This window comes from Mytilus californianus, unplaced genomic scaffold, assembly GCF_021869535.1.
Source record: "Mytilus californianus isolate M0D057914Y unplaced genomic scaffold, xbMytCali1.0.p SCAF_6, whole genome shotgun sequence".
NCBI classification, from domain to species: domain Eukaryota; kingdom Metazoa; phylum Mollusca; class Bivalvia; order Mytilida; family Mytilidae; genus Mytilus; species Mytilus californianus.
The window spans coordinates 49,371,652-49,381,321 of record NW_026262712.1 but is presented as its reverse complement, the minus strand read 5'-3'; the positions used below and the strand labels follow the sequence as shown (position 1 = coordinate 49,381,321).

General features: G+C 31.7%; 1 long non-coding RNA gene across 4 annotated transcripts in view; it reads right to left on the bottom strand.

Annotated features, from left to right (window-relative positions):
• Positions 1 to 320: 320 nt before the first annotated feature.
• Positions 321 to 9,670, bottom strand: part of LOC127706794 (uncharacterized) — a 28,272-nt gene continuing 18,922 nt past the window's right edge. For all 4 annotated transcript variants that reach the window (XR_007984566.1, XR_007984567.1, XR_007984568.1 and 1 more), the window contains exons 3-4: positions 5,457 to 5,522; positions 321 to 2,966 (exon numbers count right to left, since the gene is read on the bottom strand). This is a non-coding gene — a long non-coding RNA (uncharacterized LOC127706794). The remainder of the gene's footprint in view (positions 2,967 to 5,456; positions 5,523 to 9,670) is intronic.

The window sequence follows — 9,670 nt, the reverse complement described above, 5'->3', positions numbered from 1 at the left end:
CCTTGCCCCCGGAGCAGGATATGCTTAATATTTCGGATCACGTGATATCACATTCGGTTTTTGATGGAGTTCGTCTTGCTTAGTCCTTAATTTTCTATGGGGTGTTTTGTAGATGGTTGATTGTATTTTAGGCATGCTATTGCTAATTTCTGCGACTAATGTTTTTTTCCCTTTGTTGTCTTTTGCCAATTTTTTAAAGCATGAAATATTAAACAAAAAATGCAATGTAACGCATTTGCTTTGAATGACATAAGGATATTATTTCATAGTTTCACTGACCCATCTATGACCTCAAGCCTAACTAAATAAGAGAAGACATCTTAAAAGAGAGAAAAAGCTTTAATAACTCATCAAATGTCATGGTGTACAACAATAACACTTTTTGAATCTTGATCTTTTCATATACCAAAAGGTATAGAATTTAAAGAAAAGTATCCAAATCTTGAACTAATGCAAAAGATATGTCAAATTCTTTTCAATGATAGTAAAAGTCATCCAACGTTGCAAATAAATACATTTTCAAATAAAAAAGTGACATTTGAACATTGTTTTGTAATACCAGACAGGTAAACACAGTCAATAAAAAGCTGAATGGTCGGAATATAATACTCCAAATCAATCTAAACTTGAAATGCTAAAAGAAAGTTAAATTTGACAAGGGATAAGGAATGTTTCAGTCTACATAAAAATTCTAACTAAGAGGAACTGAAGTTACTGTAAAAATATTTGAAAACTTATTAAGCAATTAATTTTTCATTACCTTACTTTGACCCGACATTGTTAATTTTTGCCGGGTTTTTGTTGGCATTTTGATTAATGATAGATGCAAGAAAAAATAGAAAACATATCTGTGGACCCGAGAGATGTTTACTTTTCAACTTTCAACTGAAACCCCGTCTCAAACTCACAGTATAAAGTGAATTTTCTTCCAAGGTTATAGGCCTCTTGTAAAAGCATGTTACTTAAACTGGTCATCCTTTCGTAGCACTCAAGTACACCATCTGGTTTTCTTGTGGGGTTCTTTTTGTTCTTTTTGTTCTCTTTGTGATGTTTTATGAACTATTGTTTTTCGTCGTCTGTCTTTTTTACGACTTATGTTAAGCTCTCATGATGTTTCCAAATGTTATAATAGTACCAACGGTATGTTTTTTTCGGGTGAAATAATGACGAATAATTAAATGTTAGATAATGCCAGTAAAATAAAGTTTATTTCAATAAAAAAAATCTTTATATCATCTTGATTAATTCTTCTTTCGTAGTATACTACTTATTTCCTAACAACATCGTAAAACGATTAATAAAATGTAAAAAAGTTGCACCCGATGTCGTGCGATGTTAGTATATCCCAAATATCATTACTGGGTTCCGTGCACAGAAGGTGTACTAAATATTCAAAGTATCGTCAAACAGGAATTGACTGTCTGGTAGAGATGGAAATGGCTGACACCATACAACTCAACAAAATAAAGTTCCAGAACAAACATGAAATCTTTCCATAAAACAGAAGTTTATTATTATGCAAATAACGTTACGGATATACATGTGGGCAGACGGACAAGGTGATTTCTGAATACCACTTATGCACTCCAGGGGTCAGTCAGTTTGCAGGGTATAATAATATCAACATTAATAAGATTCTAAACAAAATAAATTAAATAAATTGTCGTTGCTGTCCTCTACACTGCATGGGATTCATTTTTAAATTATGATTGGATACTAAATAATTAAACGCACATCACTGTGTAATTAACGAATGAATAATTTAAAATGCAGTGGAATACAGTTTATCATGTCTCATAAAAGTATTGGAAATAGTTGATCAATTTAAAAAAAAATCGGCCTATTTCTTCAAGGAAATGGCTATGCATCTCTCATGATCTAGGTCATGGAACGAAAACAAATTTATTCAAGATACTTGGCTTGTTTTGAAATTGTTAAGGATGTTCGCTGTTCTTGTTTTGTCAGATATTCGGAATTCTCTGGTTTTATCGATGTAGTACCATGAAAAGATTTGCCCGCTAATCCCTAATTTTCTTTTCAGATTTTTTTTTAAATAATTTAAAACACCATTTTTGAAAATCTTATTAATTATACCCAGATGTAATTAACTTTTACTGTACAGAAATGCCATATATTATTTTGACAGAATGTAAAATAAATTTTGATTACTTAGCTCATATTATATATAAATTATGTTTACAAAAAGTTATAAAAAAAAACTAACAAAAAACCCGAAAAAAAAAGAAATTCGACTTGTATGAACCATACAAAGTTATGGTCTTCTAAGATGTTGTTTCCTATATAAGTATGTTACTTTTATCAAATGAATAAATAAATTAACTAATAAATTAAACACCAAAGATTATTTCAATCATTATAAGCAATTTTAAAGACCTTATAAAGCGGTGTTGGTTTTCTCTAATACAATATCTTTAATCCAGCCAAATAATTCAGTTTTATTGTATAATATTACCTAAAAACACAATTTACCGAGAAAAAAAATCATTCTAAATAAGAATGAAATAGAGCAAAGCAGGATTTTTTGAAGAACTAGAATTGCGTGTCGCAACTGTTTCTAACACAGATAACAACCACAATTGTATAATATAGAAATATAAAGTAGACGAAAATCGCCCTTAAATCAGAATGAGATAGAAAAAAGCAGGATTTCTTAAAGAACTAAAATGGTGTATCACAACTGTTTCTAACACAGATAACAACCACAATTGTATAATATAGAAATATAAAGTAGACGAAAATTGTTTTATATCATGTGTGGTCATAGTCACAATATACTCTTTGAGTAAATAAACGTGCAAGGCTTTCGTTCTAACGTCCGGCTTTAGACATCATATTTCTCAAATTTGCGAAGGAACCGCCGATGGACAGCGCTGGTCTAAATCTGTTTTGCCGACTTGATTTCAGGTGATTTAGGATCATATCAATGTTTTCGTGGCCAGCAATTCCTAAAAAAAAAAAAAAAAGATGTTAATAATAACTAAGTTTGTTGAAAAAAAACCATAAAAGTGTTAATACCACTCGTAAAGCAAAATTATTAAACGCTGTGTTAGGTAAGACCATTTATTTGAATGAGCTGATCTATACTATAAAGCAGGAAAGCAGCGAAGTTTTGATAATAATCGATGTGCCTGGATGGTTTTTGGTTTTTTTACGTTGGGTTGCTGTATTATAGACAGATAACCCGCGGATACCTTTTAATAATATCATGAGCTGAAGAGAATGTTATCTTCATCTCCTTAAATTCATATATTGATGAACAATTACTACATCGTAATTTTGTCAATTTATATATATTTTTTGCGAATCGTATATCTTTTTATTATGTAATTTTCATATTGCAGTGTAATGTCCCATAAATTATATCAGAAATTAAATTTCAATAAATCTGTAATTCCAATTATTAAATATCCTTTAACATGAAACAAAATGATTTTTCTTTTAAATTCAATGTAGATTTATTACCGTTAAGTGCGTAATACAATTATGAAATATGGTTACAAAGAGGAAATATATATTTTTACCCGATAATTCGGGATAGCAGACTTTTCAGTATATCAAAAATTAATTAATTAATTTTAATGTTAAATGTTGAACCATTATTTAAATAATGGAAAAATGGATTATCTATGAAATATGATCACCAATACAATTTCCCATCTGACAGTAAAACCCATGATTTAGAGTTATGTACGTTTAACTGTGTGGGATGTATACGCAGACACTTCCGGTCGGAAATGGGACTTTAAACGTGATGTCTCATGTAGAGAGCATGCAAGGCATACTACCCCGAAGAGAAATAATCCAACCACTCTTTCAGGGAACTACAGTTCGCTTTTTTCAAGACAATTTTTTTTTTCTATTCCAAAAACCCTCTTTTTTCTCGTGACAGTCTGCACTCCATCCCCGTCGGCCCACTTTGCAAAACCTAAATATTGACTGTATTGTTAAATTGTTCTCTTCCTGAATGCACAACCGCCTCGGTGGTCTCGTGGTAGCGTGTTCGCCTCGAGTGCGGGAGGTCGTGGGTTCAAGCCCCGGCCGGATCAAACCAAAGACTTTAAAATTGGTATTTGTTGCTTCTCCGCTAAGCAAACGGCATTAAGGAGTTAGAGCAAAGACTGTGTTAATATTCATATTACATTAACATGTTCTCGTCCTGAAAATACATATTAATTTGCCACTGGACGTTAAGCAGCCATTCATCATCATCCGGAATGCACATTAAATATCTGTCACACGACGTACATCAAACAACAATCAATCAATCAATTAATCAGATGTTAAAAAGTGTCGGGAAAAGAAAACTAAAAAAAAGTTAAACATCATTCAATGAATATTCATCTCAATAAGAGAAGCTTTTCTTCTAGAAAACCTAGGCCGATTGTTGGGTCGCGACCACGCGAAGACACCTGAATTTTGTGTTAATATCTTAAAACTATAAGAACCTTCTAGTTTCACATTTTTTTAACTTATGGGGTCCACTCTTTTATTAACACACCCACCACATTCTAAATTAACGACCACATCTCCTTATCTTTATATAAATACCCACACTTGAAAAGTTGATTATTATCTAAAGAGTATTACAAATGTTTATTGGACATCTTTTACAGCAATTCGTTCTAACTTGATCTATTTTTGTAACAATTATCAATTTTGTAAACATGTCAAATATATTCAAATATAGTTATGAATTATACATGGTGTAGAAAGCAGCTGTTTACATTACTTCATATTCCAAAAACGTCTACTGGTTACGGAAATGTCAGTTTATGTTGAAACAGACATATATAATTACAACTTCCCGTTATTGAATAGAAAATTTGTTAAAGGAAGCGTGTTGTTCTATTCTTAAAAGAAGACAAAGAGGGTTAAATTTTCCTATAATGTGCCATTCGTGAAATGAAAACTAGACATATTATTTACTGGTTCTTGTCGTAGACTTATCAATCAATCAATTAGTACACTTCTGCTTCTTACAATATACCAATTTATATACTGAATTCTTTATTACATATATAGTAAGACATTTCGCTTCTTACAATATATCAATTTATGTACTGTATTCTTTATTACTTATTTATAGTAAGACATATTTGGTAACATTTCTGGGATAAATGATAAATTAAACAATAAGAACTTAATGAATGTATGACTGTCACGCTTTTATTTTAGATATGTCAGCGAGATACAGAGTGCTTAGCTTGCAAACTAACCAACAACAAAATATACTCTGAAACGAAAATCTGTTGACAGATGATTGGTAGAGCTCTCGGCCTAACTTAATGGAACACATTTTTATTCAAATACAGAGAGTAAATAAGCGCGCACTCTTACACTAAATCGAGTTGTCCATTGTACAAACTAGCTATATCAGCCTTTAATCAAGATAATTAACTTTCAATAGCACTGTTAAACGTGGTATAATAACGTACCTAGTCGTTTTATTCTGTGTCTTCGGACTTCTGGGCGGACCTGTGATATATACGGTACTATATTCTCTGAAAATTAAAAAAAAAACAACATTAATATTATCTATTTTTGCAATACAAGCTATTTAGAAAGACTCCTCTTTATCAACTAACGAGTGCTATGGGCCTAAGAACTTTTGTTTTCAATTTGAGTCCATGAGCGGTATCTTATGTTGAAACTGATCTAAGAAGTCAAAATAACCACTTGTTGACTTCAAACGTAGTCTATGATCGTATGCAAAATATTTAAAGTTATCGGTGTAACCTTTCTGAACTAAAATTGATTGTGTTTTTATCAATATTCCGGATTTCCACGTCATTTCACTTGTCCTTATTTTTAATAGAGTTTTTAAATAGGTTTTACAATGTCTGGTAAATTATAATTGTATTTTTGCTACCTATATTTCCATCCTGTTACTCGGGAGCTTATGCACAGGCTTCACCTGTTGTCCAATAATGTTGTTAATATCAATAAAAGGTTTAAAATTGTGAACATATTGCTGTTCGGTGTGAGCCTAGGCTCCGTGTTGAAGGCCGTACTTTGACCTATAATGGTTTACTTTTACAAATTGTGACTTGGATGGAGAGTTGTCTCATTGGCACTCATACCACATCTTCTTATATCTATATATTGATTATATCATAGAAAAGGAAAGGATATGGGGTATCCATTCATTACACAAAATCAGTGACATGCACCCACAAAAAATTCACAAAAAGCTAAAGAACAGCGCTTTTATTGCTGTACGTAAATACACAGACCTGTGCAGTAATAATCATCTGTAATCACAATATTTGGTACAATCTCAATGCTGCTTTTAAAGACTCAGGATGTGTATGTGTGTGTGTATTTGTTTTTGTTTGTTAAGATGGGTTCTCATTTCAACAAACCACAGATAAGATACCTTCAATTTAATCAGGATCATATGTCCTAGGAATATTTGAATCACAGTTTCGAAATTTTCATATAAAAACCCGTCATGGACTATACCATTCACTAGTATTAAACATTAAAAAAAACATTTCGAATACCACTGTTGAATCACACATATCGGTTATAGACCGACCGAAACTCAGAGCAGATGGTGCTAAACATTTTCTATTCTTGTTGTTCTCTATTGAAAAGAGTGGATGCCATTCAGTTATTACTGCTAGAAAACATTTCCTCTTGCTGGGCTAGAGTTGTGCATGCAAAGAAGCCATGTTACCTACGTAGGGTCATCACAGCACCACAATGTAAATGACCGCACCAGATGACAAAATATGATCATTTAAAATGATATCAATTCTTATTAAAAAAGACATTCCCTAAGGCTTATTTAGAATATTTATTTGGAAAAGAGTCTGCTTTAAACATTTGGCTAACTAGTTATTTATATTTGTCAAATTATAGTACAATGACTTGACCGTAAATCTTCCGCCAATTAAGATAATGCTGTTATGTCATGAATAAATTTAATAATGCTTCATTGATAGTCATATAATTAATAGAAGAGGCTAAAATAGAAATAAAGGACGCATGATATAAGACTGTGGCTGTTCTAATGATATAAATAATTGACTATCCTAGAATAATGTAAATCTATGTACAATATTGAATTTTTTTTAGGTTATTAAAGAAGACACGTTTCAAAATAGGTGCTTCATATCATATATTGAAAATGCTTTAACTGGAATTAAGTTAATGCATGTAACGTCATCATGAACGCGCATAGTCAAAAAAAGAAATGGATTTGATCAAAAAAATATGTGTCCTTGTGTCGTTTGGATCATGAGTTTGGTTTCTACATTGCTGATTCATTAGACAATAGTCATTAAGAAGTCAATTATTAAGGGCTATCGTTATAGTTAAAATTGAAGGCGGAATATGAATTAACCCTAGATATATTTAAACCGGAAAAATAACAGAAACGGTACCCATTTTAATGCACCAGATGCGTATTTCGACAATTATGCTCAAAGCCAAAATATTTGAATATCCAAATGTTGAAGCGGAAAAAACCAAAAAGAAGGACATACAGTATATCCAAAATCCGAACAAGGAATCAGAGCATTGCACGAGGGATAAATATTTCATAATTTAAAATCAGTTCCAAAATTTTAAAACATTAAATTCTAATCAAACAATATCCGCATTTTCATGCTAGTATTGAAGTACTGTCTACTGTGCTGGTGATATCCTCGGGGAATAATAGTCCACCAGCAGAGGTATCGACCCAGTGTTAGTAATAACATATTAACGGTACCAAGAAGGTACACATAGCATATGGCTGTTCACCGAAGATTAGTCTCCATGAATACATGTACATATATACGATCCGCATCTACTTCAATCAATATATTCCTAAATCTTACGAGGCATTACATTATCCGATAAAGCATGACCTTGAATTTAGCTTGTGTCAATATGTCATTTCCGGTGTGTTTTGATAATTGACAACTTCTTCCACTACTAAAGCAATCTGCAGTGATTTCACATAAAAATTCGGATAGTGGTAAATAAATCTTGTTATTCATAGCAGTCTATAAAGTTGTCGAAATGAAGGGATTAATAGCTAAGATAAGAGGAGTTTATTAGACACTTAAGTCAAGAGTTGCGTAATTTTTATTGATGCATTTATTTGTTGTTTTAAACAGTGTAGTATATATTGTAAACCAACTTTTTTTCGCGTATACTTTAATTCGCGTTTAGCCCTTTCACGCCCACTTCGCGGCAATTTAATTTCGCGATTTTCAAATTTACTTGATATAGTTAAACAAGAAAGATCAAATTTTACATATTGGCAACGATTTATCTTCGTGTTATTTTTCTACTCGCGAAAATCGCGAAATGAAATCGCACGCGAAAATTAGTTGGTTTACAGTATTAGATCTATGCTTGGATTTTGTATTTTTTATTTTCCTTTGCAGATTATTTAGTCCGACCATACTATAATTGCTATGAAAATCAGTCTTATTTCTTATCTAAGAAAACTATTAGTTTATCAATAAATTCATCCCATTCTGTCAGGACACCTACCGAGGTTTGTGACTTTTGTCCTGTTTATATATTTTAGAGAGTTAAGATGGGAGAAAAATGAAACTTAATTGAAAGTTCAGTTTGAAAAATTACCACAACTTTAACTGGGTTTATGAAATAATGAAGTAAAAAGTTTGATTGACAGCTTTATGCCTGCTTAACGGTTTGTGACAAATATTTTATTCATATTCAGGATGATAAATGGTTAATAGCATATTCAGATTCCCTGCTGTGTGCTAGAGGACACGTGATGTCAAACTTTTAAAATGTGCACTGTACAAGTTCACAAAATAAAAATCCGCCGAAAGATATTTCAACCTACCATGCAAAGTATGTTATACATGTAGTAGGTAAACAGTCTCACAATGGAACATGCAAGTTAAAAACAAGTATGAATTAAAGGAGATGAGTGTTTTTGGAAACTCAACTATCAAATTCAGACTGATTACAGTTACTATGTAATCTTCCAGCGTAATACCTTCTTTCATTTCTAGAAGATTCGTGTAAAGACATCGGGTATAAACGTTACAACAAATTACGGAAAATGTTCATATATATAAAAAAATATTATTTGTAATGAAAGAAGCACATTCGATCGATTCTGAATGACAGTTTTAAGTAGGTTGGGCGTAATGAACACGGATTCCTGCAAATATTTCTGTATTTGTGAGATTACTATAGTATTTGATGTCGTATGTTGACAAATAGAAAATAAACAAACCAATTTGTCTAGTTTGCAAGTGATGCTTGTTAATCGGACAAGATGTGGCAATTTTGTTACATTGAGGTCAAGTTCAAGATTAAGAAGTTAACCTTGTAAATGTTTGTCATAAATGTGAGGGCTTAAAACATCTTAAAGCTGCAAATGTGAATGGAATATCGCCATACTTCCGCCAAATTCTTTTGATTTGTAGAATACACTTGAATTTTTTTCAAAAATATTTCTTTTGTTCATACAAATATTTCACAACAGAGCAAAATGAGATCGCTTAAATGAAATGCTATATTGTACCGTCTAAGTTCTATTTCTCAGTCAAGTGTGTGCATATACATGTACGTACTATGGCTACGTCAGCTAAAAGGATATCAGTTTGTCCTTGAGTACAGTTAAGTTACTTTTATATATTCAATGGTTATTTCTTTCTGTTTTTAGTCACCG